The 8,300-nt window shown below is 38.4% G+C and overlaps 1 protein-coding gene across 1 annotated transcript in view; it reads right to left on the bottom strand.

Annotated features, from left to right (window-relative positions):
• Positions 1–8,300, bottom strand: part of SATB1 (SATB homeobox 1) — a 71,339-nt gene that overhangs the window by 27,340 nt on the left and 35,699 nt on the right. The window lies entirely within an intron of this gene.

Genomic DNA, 8,300 nt, shown 5'->3' with positions numbered 1-8,300 from the left:
CTAAGTAGTTCCCCTTTCCATTTATTCCTTTTATTCAATCTTCCTCTGATATTCTTTCAGCTTTTCAGAGACTTAACATTATAAGTTATCCATGGTTCAGGCAACTGGGAAACAAGAGAATTCAGCATATTGTAACAGGTGAGTGCATCTGAAATACGATTTATCATTAAATGACCACTGTGAATTTCAATGTCATAAAACAAATTAGGTGGAAACCTGTCAAACAGACTTGTAGAGACTTGTGAATCCTTACATGATTTCTTTGCCCCACACAAATTAAGTGAAAATTGTAAGTGCAGCATAAAAGAATCTCTAATGAAATAGAAACCTGACAGATACATCTTGATTCATGCCTTATGCCCAATACACTCAAATGCATGATAATGTAGAAAAATTGTGGCTTTAGATTTAACTTTTTAAAATATTATCTTATCAGTTTAATTCTTAAGCTGTTTTTAAGAAAGCAATAATTTAGAATAATGCATATTTTAATCACTCATTCATGAAATCAAGATAGGGCTTTCTTAAAACTATTAATTCTAGTTGTATTTCACTCACATACATCAAATAGTTATTCTTCTTGCAGTCGACATTACAAAAAAAATAACATGAAAACAAGACTCTACCACCTCTATGCTGCATCTGCAGCATTAAGGAAAACAACAATAAATACATCAGTAGTGACATGATGCGCAAAAGACTATCCTTTCCTTAATCCTCTGTAAATGATGGAAGTGATGTTTCAACACCAAGAATCACCCACCAAGGTTACAGTGCAGTTTCTGCAATATCAGTGGAGAGGTACAAAAAATCAGGAGGTACTCAGCTTATCCTACAATATCCTCAATAGTTAAGGATAACGTCTCTCTTTAGCAGCTACTCTTGCAATGCTTGCCCAAGATTAGTGGACCTAATGGGCCACTAATCCTAAAGCAGACCAGAGGAAAGGAAAGATTGGATTTCTGCCAAGAACCTACAAGGTGACGATGCAAAATCAAATCTTTAGATTTCAATTCAAACCTACTGGTTCATACTGAGGTTGTTGAGAGCTGAATTAATTTATCCATTCAGAAGTTACACGTCTACTCTAAGTTAGTCATTCAGGCTACCTCTAAACCTAATGGACAGAGCTTGGCACTTCCAGAGGGTGATTCAGCCTACTCTTAAGTATGTGTCTAAAGCCACATTTTCACTATCAGTTTAATCCAGTGCAAGTCAGCATCTTCCCGTGCTCTAAAGTCCCTTGAGGTTCAAAGGGAAATCATGACAACATGATAATTCATCTTCTAATCTCACTCTCTATGAGCTTTCATGTCACAGGTCTCACGATATGAGAGTCAAAGGGTTTGGGTGAGAGACGTACTTAGGCAAATCATCAGCCCATTTTTTCCTAGAAATGTCACGCTCCATTTGTGTTAACTATCCTCCATAGTGCTTTTAAAATAAAATAATCAAGCCCAGAAGCTGAGAGTGCATGCCACTTTTGCTGAGCCTGATTTGTCTATCAAGCTTTTCAGGAGCTGTGCTACCACATGCCCATTAGCTGTAAAGGGGCGAAACCCCAGCAAGAACAAGGCGTCCACACGCGCTTCCACCTGCCTCCTCCCGGCAGGCATTAGCACTTTCTGGTGTCTGAAAACAGGAGTCCTAAATGAAAAGGGAAATGAATTAAAATCCCAGAATGCGGCATACAGTTTATTACATGATGTGCATTCACCTGAAAACAACTGGCATTTTGCAGCCGTGACCTGGAGAGCGAGGCGTTTCCTTTTCTGCAGTGTGACATTTTAGAGGCCACACTGCAGTAGAGGATGGCGAAGTTGGGGCCAACGGCTGCTCAGAAACATTTAAGGAACCTGGCAGGAGGCAGTGTGAGGAGCAGCACCACGAACCGCCCTTCTTCCCACCGCAGAGCAGGAAAACGCATGCTTCACACTGGGCAAATGAGTGTGGGGCCGCAAGGGCAGGTGCATCTCCTGCACACCATACAGTGACATCATTTGAAAATTACAAAAACGGTAGCAATTTTATAACCTTTAAATGAAAAGGACTCGCTAAAAGATAACTGACAACCAAAGGGGATTTAAATATACAACTGGAGGCAGCCTTCTCTGCTTGCACGTAAAAATCAGGCTAAGCTAAATCAGAAAATGAAAAAGTGCTGGCTTTGTCAACACACTTTCTTGGACCTCAGGTTTAAATTTTGGCAAAGTTACCTCAGTCCTTCCCAAATAAATATTTCTAACTTGAGGGTCCTGAGGGGAAGATGAGTAGACAAAGGTATTCAGCTACCATACACAAGTCCACAGTATCTTTTGGGAAGGAAACACTTCGCTCTTGTGATCCTGATCAAAATGCCTCTCTCCTGTAAGCACACTGCCTTTTTGATTGCTACTCAGCTTCAAAAGACAGCTTCACATTGTAGCAGTACTTCATAGACCACTTAACTGAGCTGTGAACACCCAGATCATCAAAAACTAAGACTCACACATCACATTAGAGACATAATTTAAACTGTGCATCTTGGTCCACACTTTTCAATGCCCAATTTAATATGGATACGCATTTAACCCAGGGGAATTACTCAAAATCCTCAGTCTGGTTGGGAAATCACATCTATCTTTATACAGGTACAACAAACTCAACAACATCTAATATGTCACTGAAGTTAAAATGAACAAGACAAACAAATTCCTATTGCCTTCTGTTGATATTGAATTAGGAAGTGAATAACACAAAACACTAATATCTGCATCAGAAAGCCGTATTAGCCCAAAGAGTTTCAGGAGAATAAAAGTCTTAAAAGTTATAAAATTATGGGTTTGGGGATTACCAAAAGTTGTTGTTCGCAGCCATACCCTCTCCCTCTCCAATTAACATCATTGGCCAAGTATAAAATTTCTTCCCCCGCCTCTTAATAATTTCTCTTGAAAGATCAGGTATAGACTGTGGCTGGACTAGATGGACCATTGGTCTGCTCCGGTCTGATGAATTCCATGCAATAACGCTAATTAACCTCTTGGAGAATATCCATACATAAAACTGTTTCATAATTTATACATAGCAAGCATCTAGGCTGTTGTGTTGAATTTAGTATTGAGTTCAAGACAGAGGCTGTTTGAAGCCGGGTTGAAAAAACACCCTCCTCCTCAAAAAAACCCAACAGAAAACAAAAAAGCCCTCAACGATGCAACTTCAGGACTTGGGAGAGGAGGTGGAAAAAGTATTCATTTTGGAGTGAAAAACAAAAACAAAACATAATCTCTCATCTCATCCACACTTAAGCACAACCACCCACCCCACCCACACTTATAGCCACATTTTCTGTTTAGGAAAGAAACCATAGATCAGTGAAATTTTTTTTACAGTAACTAAATTTTGCAAACACTAACTGAACAGAGGAGCATTATTTTACAAATGTAACACACTGAGAATCAGAAATTCGTTTGGCCATCTTCCTATCACCGATCAATTTAGTCTTTTAAAAATACTTGGAAAAAAAAAAACCCAACACAACCATCCACTCCTGGCCTGCCCAGATATATCTTCTCATCAAATAAGACTGATTACAGTAGCAAGAAGTTCTGGATTAGTTCAATTTTCCTAAACAAAGGACAAGTTGTTATAGAAGGAATAACCAATCTGAAGAGATTTTTCACAAACATGGAAGCTCATTTCTTCCCCATCGAAACTGAAACAAAAAAATCTTTTATAACACGTTCTTATAAGTACTGTTTTAGCTTGGGAACAAAAATCTTCTTTAATCCTGGTTTAGCTTTTAATATTACATTGTACATTAAAATTCATAAAGTAGTTCATTCCAGGCAAAACAAACTACTTTTCAGTTCTGCTCTGCAAATAGCACAGGAGGTACAATAAATGCTGTTGCTTTCAGAACAGCTTTTATCAGGACAAGGTTTACTACTCCATTATTACAGTGGCGCCTGGAAGTGCAGTTATAGTTAAGTGTCAGGGTTTCCATTAACTCTCCTCCATGGTGGTTTTCGCGGGGGGGTGAGAGGGTTGCATTTATTATTTTGTTCATTTTTACTTTCATTAAAATGCAACTTGGCACAAAGACTATCAACCTAAATCTCAAATTTTGCAGACTTAAAAGTAAAAATTTTGCTGCTGGTGACATACGGTGTGTGCATGTGTTTGAACTCCAGGGCTTCACTGTCAATTTTCACGGGGGCTGGTGTTATCCAGAGTTCCTTGCAATGGCGGTTCACTGGTCATCAAACACCAGCAAAGCAGCGTCCTCCTCAAGACCAGTCTTTCAAGAGTGACAGCCTAACTCTGGGACACAAACTGAAATTGCTTTAGCATGAAGGAAATGTAATTTATCTGTAGTCAGAGGGAGGTCAGGATTATATTTATGAAAATGAAGGTTTTTGTCAATAGAGTACCTAGAACCATGACTCATTCAAGATTTGTGGATGCTTCTTAAGACATTGCCTTGTTAAAATTATATTCTGCTCTTGATGTTACACGTACTCTGTTTTTACACAGGATGATGATGGGCCTCAAGAGTTAGCACAAATTTTCTTTGGGGAATATGGGTGGCAAGAACGATTTCTTCCTCAGCTCTGCTGAAATGAAGATTACTTGTCCTGAGAAGTAAGTGTTCATAACTGCAGGATGGCTAATGAGCTTTAACCAGAATATTTTGGAAGAGAGTATCTGTGACCCAGTCACCTGTCTCCATACTCCTCCTAAGTTGTATAAAGGAGAAGGGAGTCCTCTTCCCCCACACCCTGAATGGCCCCGATGAGAGGGAGAGGCCATCCCTAGCACCTCCCCAGGGAACTCCATCCACCCTGAACATAGCTCCACACTCAGCATCCTTTGAAGTATCCCCACATCCTCTCGTGCCCACACAATGTGCGATAGACTCATCCTCTGAACTTGACTTAGGGATACCCAGAAAGGATTTCTGTGGGGTGATCTGCAAGATGAAGGTGTTGAAGAGGGGAAAAAAAAATAATAAAAGAAATACAACAAGAAAGGACCTTTTCTTCTTCCTTCTAGGTTGGAGTGGTTAAACTATGTCTCCATGCAGTACCTACCTGATGGAGATGCTAATATTTATAAACTCCACTGCCCCAGGAAAGAGCCTGACAGACAGGCTTCTGCCCCAGGAGGTAGCAAGATGAACAACGTCCAAGGGAAAAATTCTTGTATATGCTGTCTGCTCATGCTCAGTCCGCCAGCGTGGAAGATAGTAGCAGACTTTTACAACTTGACCAGCTTAGAGGGCTATACACGTATCCCAAAAGCTCATGCATTAGAGGCTAATGATTTCAATTTAAAAAAAAAAAAAAAAAGATTTTGCCTTTTTGTTTAAGTCAGAGAGAAAAGGAGAAGTAAGGGGGACAAAGAGCTTCTTAAAGGATTTCAAAAAAGAATTGGAAACAATCCAGATACATTAGCTCAAGTAGCAACTAGTAAGAATGCTGTAAAAATGAGATAAATTCAACACAGTTCCTCCTAACTCAGGCACCAGGGTTTATGCTTGGTGAGTTCCTACTATCCTATCACACCTCCAAGGTCATGCTTTCTGTTTTTGCATGCAACAGTATGCAAAATTCAAACAGAACAAGCTCAGCTGCTAAATGGTTAAGTCTGCTCTACTGTCTGGCCACCAGTTGGCAACACAAAAATGCAAAATAGATCCCTTTCAGGATGTTTATTTTCACATCCTTCCGAAACTGATAACTTGCAATTGCAAAATAAACCTTCATGTGTGGCATATTAGCTCCCATTTTTCATGGTTTCATAGTTTAATTGTTTCAAACATTACACTGGTCTAAAGATTTAATATTAAATATGTTGGCTCTTGCGTAAATTCTGTTGTCAGGATAAACGGTCTGTTTTGTCTTTCAATAGTTATCCAAGAAGCTCAGAGCTAAGCCAGAAAAATATTATGCTGTACTCTTATATAGTGAACTTTAAATAATTACTTATAATAAATTCAGTAGTAAGGATGCTAGTAGTTTTATTTCCTTAGTATCAAATATTCAATAAACTGTGGACATTTGGGAGGGGTATTAGAGTAGTAGTTTGCATTAAAAATTTTTGAGTATCCTGACTATAATTTATTTCTGCCACGATTTGTAAAGTTACACTTGCCAGTGCAACAACTAGAATAATTTCATTATTATTTCTAGCATTAAGTATTGTACTTATGTTACCAACACGGATATTTCAACTTTCACACTTAGGGCTCTGAACACTTAGTAGCAGGTGGCAAGTGCTACATGTGTTTATAGGTGGGTAATTCTGGCAACACGTAAAAAGGTCACACAGAATCCCAATTCACAGGTTTCTACATCCTTGGTGCATCCACCAGGTCAAGTGCATATGTTTTGCTGAATGACAGAGAACAATATAACTAGAAAAATAACTGGTTTGTTCTATAGACCTCAAGTATTAGTCTACAAGGTTTTCTTGTTAACCTGTTTTCCTTTTGAAAAGGATCAAAACAAAACCGTATGCTGTTCCCACTTTGAACTGTCGCAACTAGGTTAACTATACTCCTGACTCCCACTAAAAAAATGAAATGTAATTATGAACAAGAGCACAGTAGAGACAGAGAGATTCCCCCACCTCCGACCCCTAAATTTGGACTTACAGTATGTTTTGTCAGTTAAGAAAACCCCTAAGTCTCACTTTCTTTCTGGCTGCAAGGGATTTATACAGTTTAAAGTGTGAATTAAAACCAATACAAGGACTACCTCTGACTTGACATCCTTCTGGAAGGTCTTGTAATTAACTCTGTTCTTTAGCTGTGAAATTGCCCAAGACCACTTGAGACACAGTGAGACATTACCTTGGCAGAAAGAGATAAGTTAAGAAGAAGGGTTAGCCTTTGCTATAATTTACCTGGGCTGTGGGAGCAGGTACAGATATTAAAACAAACTCAAATGTTGTTTTAAACACAGTTATCTATATTTAACTATTTCCCACTAAAGCATTAGTATGTAAATAGATTCTCATCCTTTATCGTGAAGAGTATCTACAGCGGATTTCACAGACTAAACTCAGTTAATGATAACAAAACTAGACCATTAGCACAGTCTGTTCTTTCTGCTAAAAATTTCTTCTGTTCTTGTGAAAAGTACTACAGCAGGTCAAAGTGATCTTCTGTCCTCCCTTTTCCTACAATTCTGTTATTCGTTACTTTAGCGTGGTCCTTAGTATCCATTAGCTGCAGGAAAATTAGAAAAATAATCTCCTGGAATTTATAGCATTCAGAATGGGTATGGAATACATTCATAGGCACAAACTTAAGCCTAGTTAGCAAAAAACTCCTCTGTGTTTATATATCATAAAATTCCCACTTGTATAAAATTCCTTGCTTTGTATAGCTAATCTGGACTGTGTATACAACATGATTCCCACTTATCTGCAGATCAGTTTGTTTTGTCCTTGCATAGGTACAACCTCAAGCCACAGCAAGCCAGAGTATTTCAGAAAAGATACAGTTCTTTGGAGTGTTTCATTCACAACTGCATTTCTTCTTTGTGGAAATCTATGCATTCCTATGACTCATGCCTGTATTTTTCATACATGCTAAAACAAGCATCAAAGTTTCCTTGGTATACACAAGGACTAGACCATTGAATTTCTGGATCCCACTCTGTCAAACTTTACAATTTTGGGAGAATTAAACCAACAGTCCCACTAGATTTTACAGAAACCAACAGGAGTTTCATTTGAACAAATACTAAATGAAGCTTTAATGAACATACCCAAATCTTTCAGAGCAATGGATACAGCAAGTCTGTTATGTTATCCAGCTGTCAGTAGCTCGACCTGGTGAAAGTGCGCCCAGCATTTTCCTCCATCCCTTTAGTTTTACCTGTTTGTTTTCTGGAAGATAATTCTTAAGGCAATATGATGTACTCATACTTCTGCTTTCATTCCCACTCGTTTAGTGGTCCAAATCCTTCAAAATCCCTATTTGAACCTCTAGCATTAAAAACAACACCTGAGAATTACAGGAAAAGAAGACAGCTAAAAGCCAGCATTTTCCAGGCCCAGTAAAGCTCGTGTCTCAATAAAATGAGGAAAAAAACTCTGTAGGGGCCATAATGGGTAGAATGTACCTTAAAACTAGAAAACAGGTAGTAATAAACTGCTACTATCATTCGTTATATTTCTTAAATTTGATTTTTGATATGCACTGCAAATAATGATTCTACGAGCGCTTAAAACAGTAAAAGCTTTCTTTTTTTTAAAAAAGGTATCACCCAGCAGGACAGTGAGAAAACACAACAAGCAAATCTCAAAGACAG

The sequence above is a fragment of the Cariama cristata genome, unplaced genomic scaffold (genome assembly GCF_000690535.1).
Source record: "Cariama cristata isolate BGI_N322 unplaced genomic scaffold, ASM69053v1 scaffold7012, whole genome shotgun sequence".
Classification (NCBI taxonomy): Eukaryota; Metazoa; Chordata; class Aves; order Cariamiformes; family Cariamidae; genus Cariama; species Cariama cristata.
This window is presented reverse-complemented; position numbering and strand designations above follow the sequence as displayed.